The 9,346-nt window shown below is 53.4% G+C and overlaps 1 pseudogene; it reads left to right on the plus strand.

Moving 5' to 3' along the window:
• The window catches only part of LOC141578298 (melanocortin-2 receptor accessory protein 2-like), a 133,680-nt pseudogene extending 124,818 nt beyond the window's left edge, over window positions 1-8,862 (plus strand).
• The last annotated feature ends 484 nt before the right edge of the window (window positions 8,863-9,346 follow it).

Below are 9,346 nucleotides of genomic sequence, written 5' to 3' on the forward strand. Positions count from 1 at the left end.
AGCACTTCTGTGTCCTGCTCAAAGATTAACTCTCCTTTCCTCCTGAGAGGGGGTGACCACTTCCTTGGTGATCAAAGGCAAGATCTATTTTCTTTATGCTGTTAACCTTAGGCGGGGAGACTGGGGGATCTTCATTTATATTTTAAAATTTGATTCACTCTGCAGTTTGTCTCCTGTCTATGTATCCTTTTGAGAAACCGTTTATGAGTGATCATTCTTCCATCAGATTGAACAGGATCCAGGGGGAAGTACCAAGCCTGTCCCATCGGCCATCCTGTGTGTCATGTCCTGTGACCCAGGGGATGCTCAGCATGTATGTGAACCAACAGGAGTGAGTGAAGAGATGGGAACATCTCATTATTGTGGTGGCTGCACTCTGTCCGATGCCTTGAGATATGGGGAAGGGTTTACAACTGCGGAGGCGAGATGTCAGGTCCTCTGTGCTCTTCCTGAGTGCCCTGGCCTTACCCATTCCCCCAGCCCCCTCTGGACAGCCAAGCCCAGGAGCTGGGCCACCGGCAAATGTGCTGATCAATAATCAACCTCACCCAAAGTCCGGGGGTAAGAGCGGCCAGCACAACTGGTTGTAGACTCTGAAGTCAGGTCCTTGGAGGAATTCCTCACTGAACAATGTTTTGGACCTTTTATTTTTCTCTATAGCCTCCAGCTGAAGAAACAGATTGCCTTAGGTACATGAAAGGTGAGGACACCTACTATCCCCATGGAGCCCAGTTGGGCCTGGGAGTCTGCTGTTTGTACAGCCGGTGGGCTCGTGTTGCTTTGGGCATCCCTGTGCCTGAATTCCTGCAGTACATTCGGTGGTAAGAACGGGGGTGCCTGGCAGGGAGGGAAGCGGGTCACGAGACTACACAGCTGGGGAGACGTTAACCTGGGGTGAGCGGGAGCCGGCTGATGCATGGAATCTCGGTGCAAGGAACTCTCCAAACTCAGAGAGGTTCCCACTCCCGCAGGGTCCCTTTGATCAGGGTGCTAGGCTGTCAGCACTGCAGGGTCCCTGTGAGGATAACGGTGCCTTCAGGCAGTGGGAATTAAGGGGTCCAGTGGCAATTAAATTAACTGTGCACCCAAAGCCAACCCCTGTCTGTTTCAGCCTGTTTCCTAATCTGCAAAACTGGAATGATGTTAACCATCCCGCAGGTTTGTTGATGGGCTGGGACACACTAGACAGCCAGGAGCTGGAATTCCTCTGTGCCCTGATTGTTATCCTTCCTTCACACATTTACTCTCACAAGTTCAGTCTCTCTGTCTCTCTGTCATTCACTTGTAACTTTCTCTCCTGCTCTGGTTTCATTTGATTCCCACCCTTCTCCCAATCCCCAGATGAGTGAAATTAATTTCTGTGTGTCAGTTCCAAATTCCTGGGAAAGATGCTCTGTCCTCTCTGGATTGGTTGTCCAACCCATCAGTTGCAGTCAGAGGAGTGAGTCCCTCTGTGACCAGAGGAGGGGCTCTGCCCAGCACCCCAGCCACCACTGTGGGAGCACATAGCTCTCCGAGGAGGAGGTACTGGCTGTGACTTGGTGTCACTAAGTGTGAATTTATCTCTCCTCTTGCCCCACCTTCATCCTCCTAAACAAAGATGAAAATTATACACTCCCTAGATTTGTGTCATGGAACACTGAGGGTGGGGGCTAAGAGGGCTGGATTCCCTGCTGAGTGTAAGGGGCTACAGTGATTCCCCAACGAGAGCTTGTAAAGGAAACAGCACCAGCCCCACTGGACACTTAGGGTGCTGAGTCTGCGTGACATTGAGCCAGGCTTCTGACCACAGCTCAGGGGTCTGGTCCGACCGGTTAGTCTTTGAAACCAACCAGCTTTGGATTCCTCAATCCCTCCCTGAGGTTTTACCTGCACCACGAGCTTCTGTATCTCTGAAGACAGATGATGAGGACCCTTCACGTAAGGCATTTGCACAGCCCTGTGCGGGAATTTGTGCTGCACGGTCTGCCCGGCGAGCTGACCAAAGTTCGTATTTTACTGATCTTAGAAATAGTCTGGTTTCCTGATGCACTGTTTCACTGAACAAGCAACAGAAGCCACCTCTGGCTGATAAAAACCAAAAAGGGACTTAATGAAAAGATACTGGGAGGGTGCATGGAGTGGCCCAGACCAGAGCCGACCCTGGGGCCATAGGAGATGTTGGGGAGCCCCAGGCACCAGGCTGCGCAGGGTGCTACCGGGCCCCCTGCTGCCCCAGCAGGGACCCCCCCTCCTCCTGACACTCCACCTCACTGCAGGTTCATGTCCCGGCAGGGCCAGGTCACACTGAAGCCACCAGCACACACCTCAATGGGGGAGTTGGCCCCTTCTCAGCTGAGGGCGTGCCTGGTGTGGGGAGAGGCCCAGTTAGAGGAAGACGGTTCCCCTACTGTTCCGAGTTAATGGGCAAGTCAGTGCCCATCACTCAGGAGAGCCGGGCTGGCCTGACCTCATTGTGGAGACTAGGCCGTCTGAGTTCACGTATTACTTTTTAGGTTGGAAGGCCCAAGAGGGAGAAAAAGTGGAGGTTCTAGTACTTATTTTATATTTCCCATGTACCAGGTGCGGTATGCAAGCCACTTCAGACAAGGCCTATAACAACCACATTAATAGGCCACGGAGAAATTCGTGCATTCAGGCCTCTGCAGCCCCGAAACGCGTGTCCTCATCAGTTCCGTAGTTACCAGTGGAAGTTGTAGGGATTTATGGGACTGTGTGCTCCTGTGGGGCTGGGATGTGTGTGTTTAAATCCACATCTTCAGAAACTCGGCCAGAACCACAGCCACTGATTGTCTGCATGGAGGCAGAGGAGGGGAGGCTTTCAGCCTCTGGTCCAGCTCGTGTGGAGCTCAGAAATTGCTCCTTCTGTCCTGAAAACAACACCAGAGCTGAGGGAGCTGCAAACCCACTGCTCTTCTTAGACCCACAAGAAAACTGAGGGGGAAAGCTGCTCCCAACCCAGAGAGGCAGCCGGGCAGGCTTGGAGAGTCACAGCTCCCAGGGCAGAACCCGCTATTGTAAGAAACTAGGGGGCAGGCAGATTTAACAGGTCCCTGAGGCCAGCGGGAAACAGCGTGGGGAAGTCTGAGTGTGACAACTTCAGAGGGCCAGTCAGAGTGGCCCCCTGCTCTTTTTCATGCATTTTACTTCGAGGAAAGTACCCTGTTCTCAGAGTGAAAATCATAGGAAAACTCTTCATGCTTCCTGCCAGGAAAGGATAAAATAACTCTAATGAAATACACCCAGAACATTCTCTTCCATTGTGGGGGGTTGTGTTTTTTTTTTTAATGAGAAATTATTTTACCAGAGCCTAACCAGCCTGGGGGAAGGGAAATCCCTTCTGTCTCACCCAAATTGGGGTGAAGGGAAAGAGACACACTTGTGGAGGTCACAGCTCAGGGCACAGGCTCAATGAGAACTAATCACAGGAGTATAGATGCCCTGCTCTGTTCCACTACCCCAACACCTTACCTCCATGTCAGTAGGGCCTCTGTGTAATAACAGGAATAAAATTAAAAGAAGTTAATGTCTCAGGAGTGTCTAGGGAAAACCCAAAGACAGCGGGCGGATGAAAACAAGGACACACAGGCAGCTTTAGCCTCTCACACCAATGGCTGTAGCAAACTACACACAGCCCATCCCAGTAGATAAACAGAAAACCTCACAGAAAAAACTATTTATTTTGGTTCTCTTACCCAGTGCATTCCATGGTGCATCCTCACCTAGAATTGAGTGGAAGCAAGTCCATTTCAGAAGGGACATAACTGAAGAGGAATGGCTTTCCAGACTCTGAAGGGCAGAGAAACACCAGCCTGGGTTAGAGAAAGGTGAGGGGTGGGGTAAGGGGTGGGCTGCCTTCCCCAAGTAAGGAACCTTCCTGAGGCCAGCACAGTGGGAGGGAGAGCCATGGGGTGGAAGCAGATAGATTTCTTCCTGAGAACTGATGGGATGCCTCAAAGGGACCATTCAGGTGCCCATTCAGGTGTCTTGACGGTGGGAGCCAGTTGGTCTGCCTCAGAGCCCAGGACTGAGGTGGGTGCATAGCAGGCAGGACTTACTTAGCCGGATCCATTTCACTTCTCCGAAGCCCTGTGTAAAACATGAAGCGTGAACGGCCTGGTGAGCACAGCTCTGCCCTCAAGACCGGTTTCTACTCCTCTCTTCCCAGAGAACAGCATCTCTGAGCCCGTCCTGGGTGACCTCACAGAGATCACTCTAGTGGCCCAGGCTAGTGACCGGGAACATGTACCTTCCTGCAGCCAACCCCAGACGTCCACTGATGCATCATATACTGGCAAATATGTGAGTTCATGTGCATTGGTCTAACAGCAGAGACTCTGCCACAGGCCCAAGAGGTGGTGTGTGGGACATACAGGGGTGCAGGACTGTAAGCAGTGCAAAGGTGTAAGTGGTGGCAGGGGTGCAGGGGCTGTGGAGGGTGAAGGCAGTTCAGGGGTTGTGGGGGTGCAGGCAGTGCAGGGAGTGTCAGGGGTGCAGAGGTACAGGGAGTGTAGGGGTGCAGGGAGGTGCTCAGGCAAGTGCACATCCTCGCAGTCAGCCTGACCACGGGAGGCTAGTGCAATGGTTTGGGGCGGCGGAAGCGGAGGCGGCGGCGGGTGGGAGGCTGCCCGGGCAAGCCGGTCGATGTCTTCTCTTCCCTGCAGCCTGGCCTGGGGGTGCCTTGGCCGCCGGAGATTCGCCAGATGTTGGACTCCAAGTAAGCTTGCTCCTGGGAGGTGGGGCGGTTTGGTCAGCAGGCGGCGGCAGCGGTAGGGGGGCGGAGCGGGGCTGCCCCTGGCGAACTGGTGGAATAGCTGCCTTCTCCCGGCTGCCGGGCCTGGGAGCAGCCTCTGCTGCCCCAGGTCGCCGGACACACCTGTCCCACTCAGCTTGCTGAGTGGGGAGTGGAGGCGGTGCCGTTAATGTGCGGGGACCACGGGGGTAGGGTGGCTGCCGCGGGGGAGCCGGTCAATTCTCTCCGCACTCCCCCGCGGCGGAGCCTGGGGGCGGCCTCCGCTGCCCTAGAGGCGGGACGCCGGTCTCCAGGTGAGCTTGGTCCTGGGAGGTGGGAGCAGCGGCGACAGGGGGAGGGGGTCCTTTCCAGGGAGCTGCTCCATTTCTTCTCTCCCCCGCGGCCTGGCCTGTGGGCGACCTCTGCCGCCGGAGATTTCCCTGAGGTCCGACTCCAGGTAAGCTTGCTCCTGGGAGATGGGTGCGGTGCGGTCAGGGAGCTGGTAAGGTGGTGGCTGCGGGGATAGGGTGGCTGCCCCGGGGTAGCTTGTGTATTAGCTCCATGTCTGCACCGCATGGCCTGCAAACGGCCTCTGCTGCCCCAGGTCCCGGGACACCCCTGTCCCACTTAGCTAACTGGGGGCGGGAGGCAGGGTAGTCAGGGTGCAGGGGTGGCGGGGTTCGGGGGCCTGCAGCTGGGAAGCTGGCCCATTTGCTCCCATCTTCCCCGCGGCTTGTCCTGGGGGCGGTCTCTGTTCCCCTGGGTTACGGGACACGTGTATCCTAGTCGGCCTGACCCCGGGAGGCTGGCGTGGTGCGTTGGGGGTGGTGGCAGCAGCGGTGGGTTTTCCCATGAAGCTGGTCCATTTGCTCCCATTTCCCCTCATGGTTTGCTCTGGGGGCGGTCACTGTTGCCCCAAGTTCACCGGACGTCCATCTCCAGGTCAGCCTGCTCCCTAGAGGCGGCCACCGAGAGGTCAGGGGGCAGGAGCGGTGGCTGATGCGGGGGGATGGGGATGCCTTGGGGAGTTGGTGGATTGGCTTCTGTCTCCCTGATGGCCTGGTGTGGGAGTCGTCTCTCCTGCCCTAGATCACCAGACACACCTGTCCCATTCAGCCTGCTGGGAAGGGTCGCCCTGGGCGGTGCCTTTAAGGTGCGAGGGTGGCAAAGGCGGAGGTAGAGGACCTGCAGCGCGGAGCTTGTCAATTTGCTCCCCTCTTCCCCGCGGCCAATCCTGGGGGTGTCCTCTGCTGCCCAAGAAGCTGGATGCCCGTCTCCAGGTCAGCTTGCTCCTGGGAGGCGGACGCGATGAGGTCGAGGGGCAGGGGCAGCCGGCCGTCGCAGCTTCCTAAAGGGGCCACTTCTTCTCCTTTCACCTGACCTGGCCTGGGGACGGCCTCTCCCGCCCAAGATTCGTCTGACACACCACACCAAGTCAGGTTGCTCCTGGGAGGTTGGCGCGGTGAGATCAGGGGGTGGGGAGGAGAGGGGTGCTGCCTATTGTGAGCTGGAGGATAACCTCCCATCTCTCTGGAGGCCTGACATGGGGGCGGCCTCTGCCGCCCCTCGTTCCCAGGTCACACTTCTCAGGGTCATATTGCCCCGGGGGTGCGTTAAGGTGCGGGGGTGGCGGGGTGATGTCGAAGGTATGGAGCCTGCCGCTTGGGAGCTGGTGGTTTAGCTCCCATCTCCCCAGCAGCTTGGCCTGGGGGCAGCCTCTGTTGCCCCAGGTTGCAAAGCACAGTTTCCCTGACAGCTTAGCCACCTGAGGTGGGCAGGATGTGCTGAGGGGGCAGAGGCAGCTGCCAAGGCAGCGACGGAGGGGGCTGTCCCAGGCCAGCTGGTGTAATTGTTCCCATCTCTAACTTTGCTGCCCTAGTTTTGCAGGACGTCCTTCTCCAGTATTTCCTTCTCCTGGGAGGTGGGCGAAGTGCATGCAGCCCAAGGTCTGGGCTCTCCCCTGGGGAGGGGCAGAACTCTATTGTTCTAATTTGTCTTTATTCTTCAGCGAAGGGGTTACTGGACCCAATTCTTAATTCTGAGAATGTGTAGCCTATGTTAAGGAAGAGCTGCTGGACAGTGTGGTTTCTAGGTGGGTTTTCACATCAGCTGATGCCCAAGGCAGGCAGGAAAGCTATTACTCAGAGCTCCTTAGTGTGGAGTTGGGGGGTGGCCCTGCTGTCCTCACCATACTTTTTAAAAATGTGTCACTCCCCTTTTTTTCCTAGGTGACATTTTAGGTTATTGGGTCACAGATTCCTGGCACAATCATCCCTGTTCTCAAACATCTTTTAAACTTGGATGAAGTGATAAGTAGGGGAAGAAGATGATTTGCTGAAAGGTAAGAATACTTAAATTTGCATTAAAGCTACATTCTGTCAATCTTTCTCAAATGATTTTTCTCGGATTCAAAATCCACGACCTAATGAATGTTGTACTCCTGTGTAAATCATTGATCTTCAGATCACATTTGTTAAATGGTCAATGAGATTTGTTAAGTAGATTATTCCTGAAAGGAAAAGCTCAGGCTTTTGAGAATTCCTTGTCTGATGTCACCCAGGCAGTCACAGTAGAAGACAGAACTGATATAAAAATCCCTCAGCTGCCTGAACTGCAAAGCTTCTGGGATTACTGATCCCTGAAATGCAGGTGACTCTTGATGATATTCTGGGGCTTGGTTTACATGATCAGATTCTTCCAGTCCTGTAAGTGGGTTCCGTGGCCCCAGCCCCGGGAGAGCTGGTCATAAGGTCCATATCGTGAGGGGTGGGATGGGAAGGCAAGGTCTAAGAGCTGGAATCACTGAGATTCCACACTCGCTAAACACAGACTCCAGAGCCTAATTGTTGTCAGGTTCTGTTCTGGATTTGAGAGTGTGTTCAGACATGATTCTTGCCCTTCAGGGGTCACTGCCTGGGTGGAAGTAACCTTTACACAAATCTGGGAAGGATGGCAATTAAGTAGTTGGGCTGTTGTGGTCCTCAGTATGCCCAGGCTCACTCTTCCAGGCACTCTTGGGACTAACGAGAGTCATGTTTTTCACTCATTCACTGATTTATTACTCTTGAATTGATCATTTGTCCCATAGTAAGTGAAACAAGGGATCAGGAACATGAATTTTGTCCCCTCTCCCATCACTGATTGTATCTGTCAGTCGGGCGCCCTGTGTATGCATTGTGAAATGGTGGTATTTTTTGCCCAATGGGGCAGCACTGACAGTTCTGAGAATCAGGGGAGTCTCGTGGGTAGGACAGAACCGTGACACACAAGGCAACACGCCATCATGTGAGACAGCATTGTCGATGCTCAGGTGACCCGATGTAGACCGCGGTGCTAAACCTGAGCGTGTTCAGTGATCTTGGCTGCTCTAAAAATACAGACTACAGGTCCCAAACTCTGGAGACGCTGAGGGTCTGCACCTCAGAATTCTGCATTTTAAGAAGCACTTTAACTAATTCTGATGAAGATGATCTGAGTGTCCCAATGAGAAACACTGGGGTGCGATTCAGCAATACTGAGGATTCTCAGGGAACGATGTCTTTTCAGGTTGGTCCAAGGTCCCTCACTTGAGACTTTTGCCTTGGGTTTAATTGTATGTGTTCAGAAGTGATGTCTCTCATTTCCAGTGCTTGTCAGCATGCTCTGTGCAGGGACTTGCACTCAGTAGATGGCAAAAACTATGATTCTTCAGGTCACCGAGCTAGAGTGTGAGTGATCTTTTATTTTGGTTTTCTTTATAGCAATGCAGAGTCTCCCGAGAAGAGATTCAGTCTGAACAGCTTTGTGTCAGACTTTGGAAGACCGCTGGTGCCCAAGGTGTTCTCTGGCAGGGCAATGACGAATCTAGGTCCCTCTTTCACTGCTACATCAATCATGTGGGCCACTTGGACAAGGCCAAATTTGCTATCCCAACCATAGCCCTTGACAGAGATATTCAGCTCCAGGAAGCCATCAGATGAAGCAGGTGGCCAGAGGAGGAGGCGAACGGGCTCATAAAATGTGACATCCCCAACTTCATCAATACGGACCAGAACTCTTCCTTTGGGGAAAATGATCTCCTGATTTTGGAACCACCAATTGTTCTAGAAGATAAGCCAGTTGCTCAGAACTCACACATAGACTTGAATTGAGAAACGTGCTTTGTCAAGTGTCTTTCTGAAGATGTGAAGTTTGTCTTTGTATGGCAGGAATTCCCCTTTCACAAAATTGTATGTGTTTGTGTCTGAGAGAGAGAAATGGAGACAGACAGAAAGACGGAGACAGAAGAGCACCCCCTCAGAAGACAGCTAGTTAAGGTGAGTTTTGTGCCTTTAAAAACATTTGGGGTTTTGGGGGGAACAAAGTATTTACATTGTCTCATTCCCCTAGTTGGAAACCTTGGCCCCATACTCAGTGTTAGCGGCCTTGAATGGGGATTGGCACGGTGCATTTCATCTGGCGCTGCCACATCCATGCTCTGCCTTTAGCACATTGCTTTGCCTCTCAGGGCTGCCACCCTTTTAACTGTAAGGAGAGGAGTCTGGAGTAGGTGATCCATCCCAGCTCTGCTGTTTTGCAAATTTCTGATTTCGTATTCGGATGAGGCTGGGATACACCCAGAGCAGTATAAACCAG

Source organism: Camelus bactrianus, chromosome 8 (genome assembly GCF_048773025.1).
Source record: "Camelus bactrianus isolate YW-2024 breed Bactrian camel chromosome 8, ASM4877302v1, whole genome shotgun sequence".
Taxonomy (NCBI): domain Eukaryota; kingdom Metazoa; phylum Chordata; class Mammalia; order Artiodactyla; family Camelidae; genus Camelus; species Camelus bactrianus.